This window comes from Rhinolophus hipposideros, assembly GCF_964194185.1.
Source record: "Rhinolophus hipposideros genome assembly, chromosome: 25".
Taxonomy (NCBI): Eukaryota; Metazoa; Chordata; class Mammalia; order Chiroptera; family Rhinolophidae; genus Rhinolophus; species Rhinolophus hipposideros.
The window spans coordinates 27,428,442-27,440,651 of record NC_138071.1 but is presented as its reverse complement, the minus strand read 5'-3'; the positions used below and the strand labels follow the sequence as shown (position 1 = coordinate 27,440,651).

The 12,210-nt window shown below is 39.9% G+C and overlaps 1 protein-coding gene across 5 annotated transcripts in view; it reads right to left on the bottom strand.

The window, feature by feature from the left end:
* GALNT11 (polypeptide N-acetylgalactosaminyltransferase 11) overlaps positions 1 to 12,210 on the bottom strand; it is a 48,934-nt gene that overhangs the window by 28,506 nt on the left and 8,218 nt on the right. Inside the window, exon 1 of one of the 5 annotated variants that reach the window (XM_081038096.1) lies at positions 10,560 to 10,708. The exons of 3 other annotated variants lie outside the window; for them this stretch is intronic. The gene's annotated coding sequence lies outside the window, so the exon portion shown is untranslated. Of the gene's footprint in view, positions 1 to 1,717; positions 2,120 to 10,559; positions 10,709 to 12,210 lie in introns of those variants that run through there. One more of the 5 variants, XM_081038097.1, reaches the window with a different exon arrangement.

Genomic DNA, 12,210 nt, shown 5'->3' with positions numbered 1-12,210 from the left:
TATAGTTATCTGTAACTTCAATACACAAGGCTGAAAGACTTTCAAAAGGAGGGTCAAAGCAAACTTTTAAAGTTAGTTAATACAAAACAACTAGTGAACAAATTCTTTCAATCATAAACTTGACTAGTTAAGCCAAAACTTCAGCAGTTAGATAGCACTGTAATATATTTTTCAAAAGGTAAATGACTAAAAGGCTAATAAGCTAAGTACATGTGTTTTCAGTGAAGTAAAGCAGTATGGTTTTATGTTTTCTTTAGTCTTGGTCTGGTAGTTGCTCAGGGACAGGTGCCTTGTAAGCTGACAGTCAGGGTTTTGCCAGGGAGGTTCAGAAGAAAAATGACAGAGGTAATGCAATGTGGTGATCAGAATGACAGACCACAGATCTAAGCCAGGTGAGGAGAAACTGAGGATGTGGATAAAAAAATATGGATGGGCCAGTGGATCAAAAGCCCTGGTGTGGCTGAGCAATTGTTAGTTATGTTACCAGAGAGAGTGCGCAGGAAAGACTGAATGCTGTAGCTGGAAAATGAAATGCCAACACTCAGATTGTGAAGAAGTACAGTTAATGATCGCAGAAGAATACTTCCCAGATACATGCACTGGATCTATCCCAATAAATAATTTGCCTATAGTACACACATACCTCAAAACCAAAGTTATTATTGCTACTGTTATTTCAAAAATGCTTTGAGGCACACTACTTAGGTCACAAAAATCTAATATCTCATGAGATCTCAATTAAAATTCCAACATCATTATCAGATTAGAGTGATGTATATTTCTCAATAGCACAATAGTTTCAGCTAAGAAGACCCATTTTTAGATGCTTTCATAGTCATCTTCTGTTAACAATGCAGTACACACCAGCTACAAAATTATGCTCCATAAAGGAGTTAAATTATGTCAAGTTCACCAAGACAATGCTTGTTACGCAATGTCACTACAGATACTTTAAATCATTCCATCAATCTTCCAGTCATAGCCTATTAAATGTACTAAACAATCCAACATTTTTCTTCTGAAAATCATTCAATAACCCTAAAGAAAAGACTAATGCTTAAAACACAGTAGGAGCTTTATATGCCTTATACCCTGCAAGGTGCTGGGGCTTAGTATTTTAAGCTCTGCTATGATGCTAAAAAGAAAATCAGAAAATATAGAGGAGCAAAAAGTTAAAAATTAAAAACCATCTAAAATCCCACCAATATTAATCTTTTACTATAAATTCTACTACTTATGTTTAATTTATCTGCATTAACTATAAAATGTTATGCTGCTATTGGCAATTATCAAAAAATAAATTTAGTAGACTTAGAGACATTATAGATAATTTTCTGGTTAATTTTCTTATTTAGAACATTTTCTACAAAGAATATTTATTTCTTTAATAACCAAGGTAAAAACTTTCTTAGGAAAAAACTTCCTAACTTAAGAATATAAGAACAAATTTGGAGGATTAAATACGTTAAGGCTTTGAATAAAATATCATGGCTTTTTCTTTCAATCTCAGAAGAGGATTTTAGCACACTAGAAGGAAAGAATATTTTAATTTCATTAATTTCTCAAAAATGTAAGAAAATTTGAACACTGAACAACTATTCGACTAATGAGACAATTCTATTTAACTAAACAGGACAGCTTTCATTTTCCTTTAGTACAAAATAGTTTTCCTAATATTTAAGTTTAAAATGTCTGTCTTTAAATGTTAAGTATTTACCTTTCAGCAGTTTCTGGCTATTTTCTCGTCAGTGCTCTCTGTTCCACATTGTCAACCAGCACACATTTGTTAGCTTTTTCCATAAAACACATTCGGATTTCAACTCAGCTACAGTCACGTGAGTGCTAGTACTGATTTCCCATAGTGTCCTTCATAAACACGCCTGTGAAATTACCAGGTGATGACAACACAAAAATACACACCATTCTTTCTCATTCCTTATCTACCCTGTAAGGCTAGAAAAAAACACTGCCACCGACGTGTTTCATAATTGCAAATAAGAGATTATTGAACTAGGAAAGGCTCAGAGCAAATTCCTGACATCGTATGCTCCCTGGAAATAATCCTTTGACATACCTCTGCTATTTATGAATCTCCTCTCTATAAGAAAAACCTCAGAACAGAAACACATGTAGTGTCTATATTTTATATCTCAAATGCAGAGGAAAACCACATGGTAATGTTGATGGGAGAAAGAAGCAAATTTAATTAAACACTAAAGAAAAGGAAACTAAAAGGACAGACAACATGACAAAGCACCTAAAATAACCAAACTTAGGACACCTACTTGGTCAGAGAATATGGGCTGGTAGAGACTGACCATTAGTCTTTAATACCCTCTCTGACCAACTGACCAGGTAGAAAGTTAAGACCTGGAGAAGCCAATAAAGAGAAAATGACCATGGTCTCATAAGAGCCTGCACAATAAACATTTACTTCATGGAATCATTACATTCAAGATATTTCTAACTATATATTCTACTATATATATTTAACCTACTTTATTAAGATCTGTTATATTTTAATAATTTCTGACCCCATGTGTCCACTCAATTTTGCCAGGCATGCTCAGGAAATACCCTGACTGCAGCTGTCTTTTTCTCAGTTCCAACAAAACAGCCCATATTGTGTCAACATAGGGGTCAAAAAATCAAATGTATTCAGAAGCCAAACAGATAAGTAAGGAAAGAGAGAGGACAAACAAGAGTGGTGGCATGTCCCCCACCGAAATAAGTTCAAATTCCAAAACTGCAAAAGCTGTTGATCAGCCAGCCTTGACTACAACTCCTGACAGAGGTGCCTAAAAGCAACAGTACGTAACCACTTACAACCCAAAGCTATGAAAACTATTATCTCTTCTCTCCTTCTGCCCATAAAAGGGGGATTAAATCCCAAGTCCATCATCAGATGAGATGAAATAAGTAAGAAAGAAGATAGTGTTCTGAGCTACCAAATAACTGAGCAACTGAAATGGCTTTAAGCACAGCCAATAGGAACAAAGTGACCCATAGTCAACCTGGCCGTCTGCAGCCAGCTTGGTCCTAAGACCCAAAGAAAATACTGGCAGTGCGGCCTACTCTTAAACCACGGCTACTGAGTATTTTATTCGGCCAGTATGTCATGAGTTTCTCGGGGGCATAACACGCTGATAAAGTAGCTTCTGTACATTAGTCAAGAATGCAAATTAAGACTAACAACAACAACAAAAGAACGAAATACTAGTCCAAGGTGTAAAATAGAGAGGGAAGAAACAAGGCTTATCTTTTTTCCTCTTGATTTCACAGAAATTAAGTAACTTTTTTTATGGACACACAGCTCACAGGGGAGAAGCTGAGAGCTGAATCTCAGTCATTTGAGGTCAGACCTAAGTCCTTAACCATTTCATTCTATTACCTGGCAAGGAAGAGACCGATGACTTCTTGCTTGCCATTCTTTAAAAAATGAGAAGTCATCCAGTGATTTTTTTAAAAAACATAAATTTATGTTTCCCACGAGACCAAAGATATGAGAAATCGTTCCGTCAGGATTCCCTAGAACGACCACATGTCCAGGTCTCCAGAATTATTACTCATAATTATTACTCGCTCTCCCTTATACTCTAAAAAGGGTATTTGCACCCTAGGCATATTGCCATTCCTGAGTAAGTCTTCCTTACTAATTGTCCAGGGAAGACGGAATAGGAAGTAAACGTGACCATGACTGAAGGGTGCTGGTAGGGGGAACTGTCCCCTAAATGCCCGAAATTCCTGCTTTATAGAATCATTCCTGTCGATCTGGAAAAGTTACCTTATTGTTTTTCCCTATGTCAATGGATTTCAATCCAAATAGGAGTTGTATTTTTTTTCCATTCAAAATCTTTGGAACTCCAGCATATAAATCATATAAAGGTGATACAATACCGTGTAATTCTTCGTGTTAGGAAAACACTTATCTGCAGAATACTGAAAACCACTAAAATTACGAAAAACAGAGAGAGAGATGGAGGAAGGGGGGGAGGGAAGGATGGGAAGCAAGTGGGAAGGAAGCAAGCAAATTCACTCTAAGAAAAATGAGCCATAGACTATTATTTAGAAGTGGAAAACCTTTTTTTAAAAAACCCTTTCCTGCTTAGGATCTATTATTTTGTGGATCACTTTTCAAAATTCTCAGCCATTGTATCTTCACATATTCCTTCTACTCCTCCATTCTCCCCCCTCTCCTTCTAGGATTCCAATCAAATATGTGTTGCTTTCTCAGTATATCTTCTGTATTTCTTACACTCTCCAGTGTTTTCCATCCTTTTTCTCTCTCATACTTCATTCAGAGAAATTCCTTCTGATCTTTCAGTTCATTACTTTCTAATCTGCTATTAATCAACTGAATACTTAATTTCTTTGTTACACTTTTTAGATCTAGTATTTAGTTGGTTCCTTTTCACATCTGTCTCTTTATGTAACTTGCAGCTCCTTGTTGAAATGTTTAAGTTCCGCTTTTCTGTCCATGAAGACAGTAAACATGATTTTATAGTCTGTCTACTTAAATGCCTGCTTCTCTCATCTGCTATCTGTGTTGGTTCTTGTTCACGTTGTCTCCTGGCATGTGTGGTGACATGGATTAGATTGTGTGTTAGACGCTATATTTGAAAAATCATCTCAGGAATAACTTGAGTCTTAACATGATGGTATACTCCTCCGTTAGGTGACTGGGGCTGCCAGGAATCAGAGATCACCTTAATCCAATCTCAGCATCTGAGGTTTGCTAAACTCCCCGAAATGATTCAGTGGGGCCCTAGTTCAGGCAGAGGCCGGCATACTCCCAGCATACTTGCATTCCAGGCTGCAGCCTTTTAAGATTCCAATATTAACCATGGTTAGTTCACCAAGATTCTCACCCAAGGCAACGCCCAGATTCCAGCTTCCGTTCCCCCACCCTGTGAAACTATCAGCCGCACTGCTCAGCCCCTCAGCTGCTTCACCAGAATGAATAGCAAATACCCAGGGCAAGAGTGGCCCCCAGCAAGATGTTCACTTCTCTGGAGTTTTGTAATCTCCTAAATGTTAGCCCCAGAATTTTTTAGTATCTTGTATATTCTCATGCTTTTCAGGAGCATCAACTGGCTTGAACTAGGTTACCCAGGCTGCCATTATCAGAAGCACAAGGCCAGGGTTAGGTTCTAAACTGTTGCTTTTGTATTTCAAAGTCAGCAGGCTAGGTATTGTCAAAAAGAGACCATCAGCAAACAACGTAACAGAATATAGGGCCTTTTTCAGAAAACTTTAATAATGCAACACCAGCTCAAGAGGTAAAGAAAGCTGACAAACCTAATCGCTCTGAGAACTGGCCGATTTCTAGCCTAGCTCATTTCTCTTCACTCAAGACACAGGAAACTAACATTGCAGACGGTCGTGCAGACATCCTCTTGAGCCTTAGCTCCCTGCTCTTCCAGCTGCCAGTACCTGCATCTCTGGCCTCTGGAGCCCATCTGCCCACATGTAGGGCATGCCCATAAGAATGGGCAGTATATACCTCCTGGAGACAGCCCACAACAGACTGGTAAACATACCCTGCTCCCTCATACCCTCGCCCTGCCCCAGGATAACTCTGACACCTGTATTCTACGCTGTCTCCCAGAGTTCCCCAGCATGATTAAGCTTTAGTTGCCCACAGTGGAATCTGGCTTGAAAACATACCTTTTATTAGCTGACTTCCCTGCCTCTCTCACCACTCATTCCTCTACTGCTATGTTCTGGGCTTACCTCAAAAATAAAAAACTTGGATTTGAATTTCTATATCAGGATTTGCTTCTGGACGAACCCAAACTAATAAAATCAGGTTTCAGCAGAAAAAAGACAACTTCACAAATTCTTACATGTACTAATTTCGTATTTCTAAATAAAAAAATTTATTTTATTAGTTTCAAGTGTACAAAGCAATGTACTAGTTAGACATTTAAACCCCTCATAAAGGGATAACCCATCCCCAAGCTACTACCCCTCTGACATCTTGTATAGCTGTTACCACACCATCGACTATCTTCCCTATGCTGTACTCCACATCCCATGACTACATATACCTATATATTTAATTATAGTTGACACTCAATATTATTCTACTTCAGCTTCAGGTGTACAGCTCATTGCTCAAGCAATGACCGTCTATGACGTGATCCCCCTGGTAAGTCCAGTGCTCATCTGGCACCTTACATGATCTTTACAACATTGTTGATTATATTCCCCATACTGTATTAACTATCAGCTTATATTTCTTAATGCCTTCACCTTTTTCAGCCTGACCCCTACCCCATTCCCATCTATCACCCTGACAAATCTAGTACCTATCTGGCACCATACCTAGTTATTACAATATTACTGACTACATTCCTATATTTCTTATATCCTACATCCCTACGACTACTGTATAACAACCAATTTGTTTTTCTTAATTCCTCCCCTTTCACTCATCCTTAACTCCCCTCCCATCTTAAAGAAGTCCCTCTAAGAGTCCTTGTAATACTGGTTTGGTGGTGATGAACTCCTTCAGCTTTTTCTTGGCTAGGAAGCTCCTTATCTGTCCTTCAGTTCTAAATGACAGCCTTGCTGGGTAGAGTAATCTTGGTTGTATGTCGTAGCTTTTCATCACTCGGAATATTTCCTGCCACTCTTCTTGCCTGCAAAGTTTCTGTTGAGAAATCAGCTGACAGTCTTATGGGGGCTCCTTTGTAGGAAACTGCTTTTCTCTTGCTGCTTTTAAGATTCTCTCTTTGTATTTAACCTTTGGCATTTTAATTATGATGTGTCTCGGCGTGAGCCTCTTTGGGGTCATGTTTGGGACTCTGTGCTTCCTGGGCTTGTATGTCCATTTCCTTCACCAAGTTAAGGAAGTTTTCTGTCGTTATTTTTTCAAATAGGTTTTCAATCCTACATTCAGGCCAAGATTGGCCACCGCTTATGCTAGATTTGGGGCCATTTGATGGGAATTACAACGCAAGTTGAGACTGGTTGCCACTTGTAAGGGTCATGGGGCTACGTAGCAAGATCTGCCGGGCACTGAGGTCCACCACTGCTTGTTTGGGGTTTGTGGACCTTTAGGAGATTTGGGGAAAGTCTGCAGCCAGGTGGGAGAGTTGGGTGGGGTGGGGTGTCAGGGAATCACCTGGATGGAGTGAAGGGTCTGAGCTAGGTTAATGGACAGCTCAGATTTGGTGCCCACGTACACCAGGTTGGCTGGGTGGGAGGAACTTCAAGGAAACAGTGGCACTTGGCAGCACTTCGTCCCTTGAGAGTCGCCCGACTGCTGCTGCTCCAGCCCTTGTCCTGAAGTTAGTCAATTTATGTTCTCCTAGTATGTCCCTGGCACTTTTTAAGCTGCTGCCCCAGCACTGGAGCTTAGAGCGAGTGGGTTTGTGAGGGAGTGTGCGCAGTCCTTTTAAGAGAAGTGCCTCAGTATTTGGCAGCCCCTTGTCTTTCTCGGACACAATCCCTGTTGGTTTTTAGCCAGATGTTATGGGGACTCCTCCTCCTAGCACTGATGCCCTGGGTTGGGGAGCCCAGAGTGGGGCTGGGACCCCTCGCTCCTCAGGTGGGATCCACAAACCCCAAACAAGCAGTGGTGGACCTCAGTGCCCGGCAGATCTTGCTACGTAGCCCCATGACCCATACAAGTGGCAACCAGTCTCAACTTGCGTTGTAATTCCCATCAAATGGCCCCAAATCTAGCATAAGCGGTGGCCAATCTTGGCCTGAATGTAGCTCAACTAAGGAACTACATGCCTGGCACAAGTGGTGGCTGGCCTCAGCTCATATCGTGGCGCCCACCAAAGGGTCCCAAGCCCGGCATAAGTGGGAGCCAGGCTCAGTTCTCAGCATAGCCTCTCCCAAGTGCCTGTAAACCCAGCACAAGTAGCAACGAACTGTAAATCACTTTGTAGCTCCTACCAACAGGCTCCAAACCCAGCACAAGAGGCAGCTGACCTTGGCCTGCACCAGAGCCCCTCTCAAGAGACTCCAGAAGCAACACATCCGGTGACCAGCTTCAGACCACACCAGACCACCACCCAACCAGCTCCACAAACACCACACCTCAAGGGAAGACTCAGCTAGCACCAGAGCTCCACTAAAGTGACTCCTGCTCCATGTAGTCAGCCCCTGCACAAAACCTCGTCCACTATAGTCACAGCCATCCCTCACAGTCAGTCAGCCTGATAAGGGATCAATCCAACAAGAGGATATAACTCTTGTAAACATGTATGCACCCAACATAGGAGCACCTATGGACATAAAGGGAAAGATCATACAGTAGTAGTAGGGGACTTTAACATCCCATTGACATCAATGGATGGATCATCCGGACAGAACACCCATGAGGAAAGTGGCTGTAAATGACACATTAGAGCAGATGGATTTAACTGACATGTTTAGAGCATTTTACCCAAAAGCAACAGAATATATATGCTTTTCAATTACATGTGGAACATTTTCCAGGGTAGACCACATGTTAGGACACAAAACAAGTATCAATAAATTTAAGATTAAAATGCTATCAAGCATCTTCTCCGATCACAACGGCATGAAACTAGAAATCAATTACAGGAAGAAAACCAAAAACACAAACACATGAGGGCTAAATAACTTGCTACTAAACAATGAATAGGTTAACGACAAGATCAAGGAATAAATCAAAATGTACCTAGAAACAAATGAAAATGAAACAACCCAAAAATCTGTAGGACACAGCCAAAGTAGTTTTAAGAGAGAAATTCTTAGCAATACAGGCCTACCTCAACAAACAAGAAAAATCTTAAGCTATCTAATCTCACACCTACAAGAACTAGAAAAAGAAGAACAAACAAAGCCCAAAGTGAGTAGAAGAAAGGAAATTATAAAGGTCAGAATGGAAATAAATGAAATAGTCTAAAAACACAATAGAAAAGATCAATGAAACCAAGAGCTGCTTCTTTGAAAAGATAAACAAAATTGACAAACTTTTAGCCACACTCATCAAAAAAAAAGAAAAAGGGCCCAAATAAAATCAGAAATGAAAAAGAAGTGACAACTGACACCACAGAAATGCAAAGGATTATAAGAAAACACTAGAAACAATTATAAGCCAACAAACTGGACAACCTGGAAGAAATGAATAAATTCCTAGAAATATATAATCTTCCAAGACTGAATCAGGATGAAACAAAAAATCTGAACTGACCAATAACTACTAACAAAATCAAATCAAATCAATAATCAAAAAAATCCAACAAACAAAAGTCTTAGACCAAATGGCTTCACAGGTGAATTTCACCTAACAATTCAAGAAGAATATTGATCCTTATCAAATTATTCCAAAAACTGAAGAGGTGAGAAGGTTCCCAAACTCATTTTTACGAGGCCATCATTACCCTGATACCAAAACCCAACAAAGACACTACAAAAAAATTTATAGGCCAATATCCCTGATGAACACAGATGCAAAAATCCTAAACAACATGTTAGCAAACCAAATTCAGCAAAACAGTAAAAAGATCATACACTATGATCAAGTGGGATATATTCCTGGGATGCAAGGTTGGTTCAATATCCACAATTCAATTAACGCGATACAGTACCGAAACAAAATGAAGGATAAAAATCACATGATTATATCAACAGATACAGGAAAAGCATTTGACTAAATCCAGCATCCTTTTATGATAAAAACTTCCAGTAACGTGGAGATAGAGGGTACATATCTCAACATAATAAAGGCCACATACAACAAACCCACAGCTAACATCCTCAATGGTAAAAAGCTAGAAGTTTTAAGATCAGGAACAAGACCAGTATGTCCAGTTTCACCACTTTTATTCAACACAGTAATGGAAGTCCTAGTCACAGCAATCAGACAAGAAAAAGAAAGGAAAGGCATCCAACTTGGAAAGGAAGAAATAAAACTGTCATTATTTGCAGATGATATTATATAGAAAGAACCCTATTTGACAGTCACCAAACTGACAACATAGGCTGGAGAGCAAGTTCTCAAATTATACAGTTCTGTACTTTCTTTCATGCATTTGAACTTAAGCGGGCCAAGGAAGATTATAGGAAGCTGGGAGAAAGAAGGCATGTGAGGATTGGATTACAGGATAGTTGTGATTATTTGCTCCCTTGAGGGTGATTGTGTCGTAGAAGGAGGGATCTGAAAAGAGGCATTTCAAAGGCATTTGAACCCAGAGGCACAGAAACACTGGGCAGGGCTGCTTAGGCCAAGATGATAGCCTTAGAAGTTTATGACCTGATCGCCCTGTGTGGTTACTTTCCATAGAAGCCCCTTTCTTCCCACTTTGTAAGGCATATAGATATCTAACCACTGTACTGTATGCCTGAAACTAATATAATAACGTATGTCAACTTTAACTGAAAAATAAGTTTTAAAAAGTTAAATTTAAAAAAAGAATAGAGGTGACTTCTGCTTAGAAGCCCACTCCCATCCTTACAACTAGAAAAGCTTGGGAAATTGAAAATTAATGATACTTTTGGACCCATGGAAGAACTGCAGTTACAGGGCGAACTGCCACCTAAAACCTGGAGACACACAGGTGAGCTCTGCTTACCTGTAGCAAAAGCTGCTGGACCCACAAGAGTTAGAAACTCCAGGGATGCAGTCTTGGGAGAAGGGCGCACTTGTGTGGGGTTTACCTCCAGGAACCCCACCAGGTCCTCAAGGTGAAGGTAAAGATCCCACAAAGGTCCGCTGGTGACTCTGGCAGGGAGGAGAAGAGTAATCATTGTGAAACCTGCCCACAGCCTTCTCCATAACAATGGTTGGGAAAGGACACTCCTCCCACTCGTGCCCCTTCTGCCCTCCCAGTCTAACCTAGGGGGTAAAATAATAATCAACAAAGGTCAAGGCTTATAGGAAATAGGATGGGAAGTGCAGCTATGGAAGGGAATAGGTTGCAGGAGGAAACAGCTATACCATTTGTTAAGGACACAGGCTGACACTTAAACAGAAAATTACAGAACTCTTACCCTCCCTCACGCTTTACCACCAACAGGGCTCCAAATATCGTAAAGGTGGGTTATAGCTGAAAGAGCTGCAAGACACAGACTGTCTCTGGGGAAGAGTACTGTAATTAGAAAACCCCAAAGTCCAGTGGGAAGATAAAAAACAAGGACACTAGAAGAATGTGAAGTCTCTGGCACCTGAAGCTCCATTAAACATAGGCAAACCTCTATCAGTTCCAATTACCTGACACATGTCAAGGCTTTCAATAACAACAACAAAATACAAAGCATACCAAAAGGCAAGAGAAAATGTAGGTCGAAAATATAGTCTGCAATCGTTAACACCCGACTCAGATGACACTGGTTTAGGTATTTTCAGACAGGGAATTTTATAGCCATAATTAATATGTTAAGAGCTCTAATGGAAGAAAAGAAAACATGCAAGACCAGATTGATAATGTAAACACTGAGACGGAAACTTGAATTAAAAATGAATCAAGAGGAAGTGACGAAAATCAAGAACGCTGTAACAGCCGTGAGAACTGCCTTCCGTGGGCTGATCAGTAGACTGCACACAGCCAAAGAAGCAGTAAGCTTGAATATAGGTCAACAGACATGTCCCAAACTGAAATGCCGAGAGGAAAAAGAATGGAAAAAACAGAAGATCCAAGAACTATGGGACACTTTCAACAAGTATAACATGTACATTAATGTATTATCAAAAGAGAGAGAAAAGGAAGCGGAAGAAATACTTAAAGTAATAATGGCCATGAACTTTCCAAAATTAATGCCAGACCCCAGGAAGCTGAGAGAACACCAAACAGATTAAATACCCTACAAAACCTACCTAGGTATACCATATTCAGAAAAAATCAAGACAGACAAAATACTGAAAGAAGCCACAGAGAGGGGAAAACACCATTGATACTATCCTACAAAAGAGAAGGACAAATAAAGACTTCCTCAGACAAACAAAAATTGAGGAATTCATTGTCAGCTGACTGCCCTGCAAAGGGAGAAAAAAGACCATCAGAGAAGAAATAAATGAAATGACAATAAAAATCTTCTCTGTCTCTTGTTTTCACTGATCTAAAAAACTACTAACTATTTAAGTAATAGAATAACAATGTGTTGGATGATCGTAACATACTGGTAAGTGAATGAATAACAGTAATGTCACAAGGATGGGAAGGAGAAATCGGGACTACTTTATTAGTAAGGTACCTGTACAACACGTCAAGCAATATACAGTTAAGG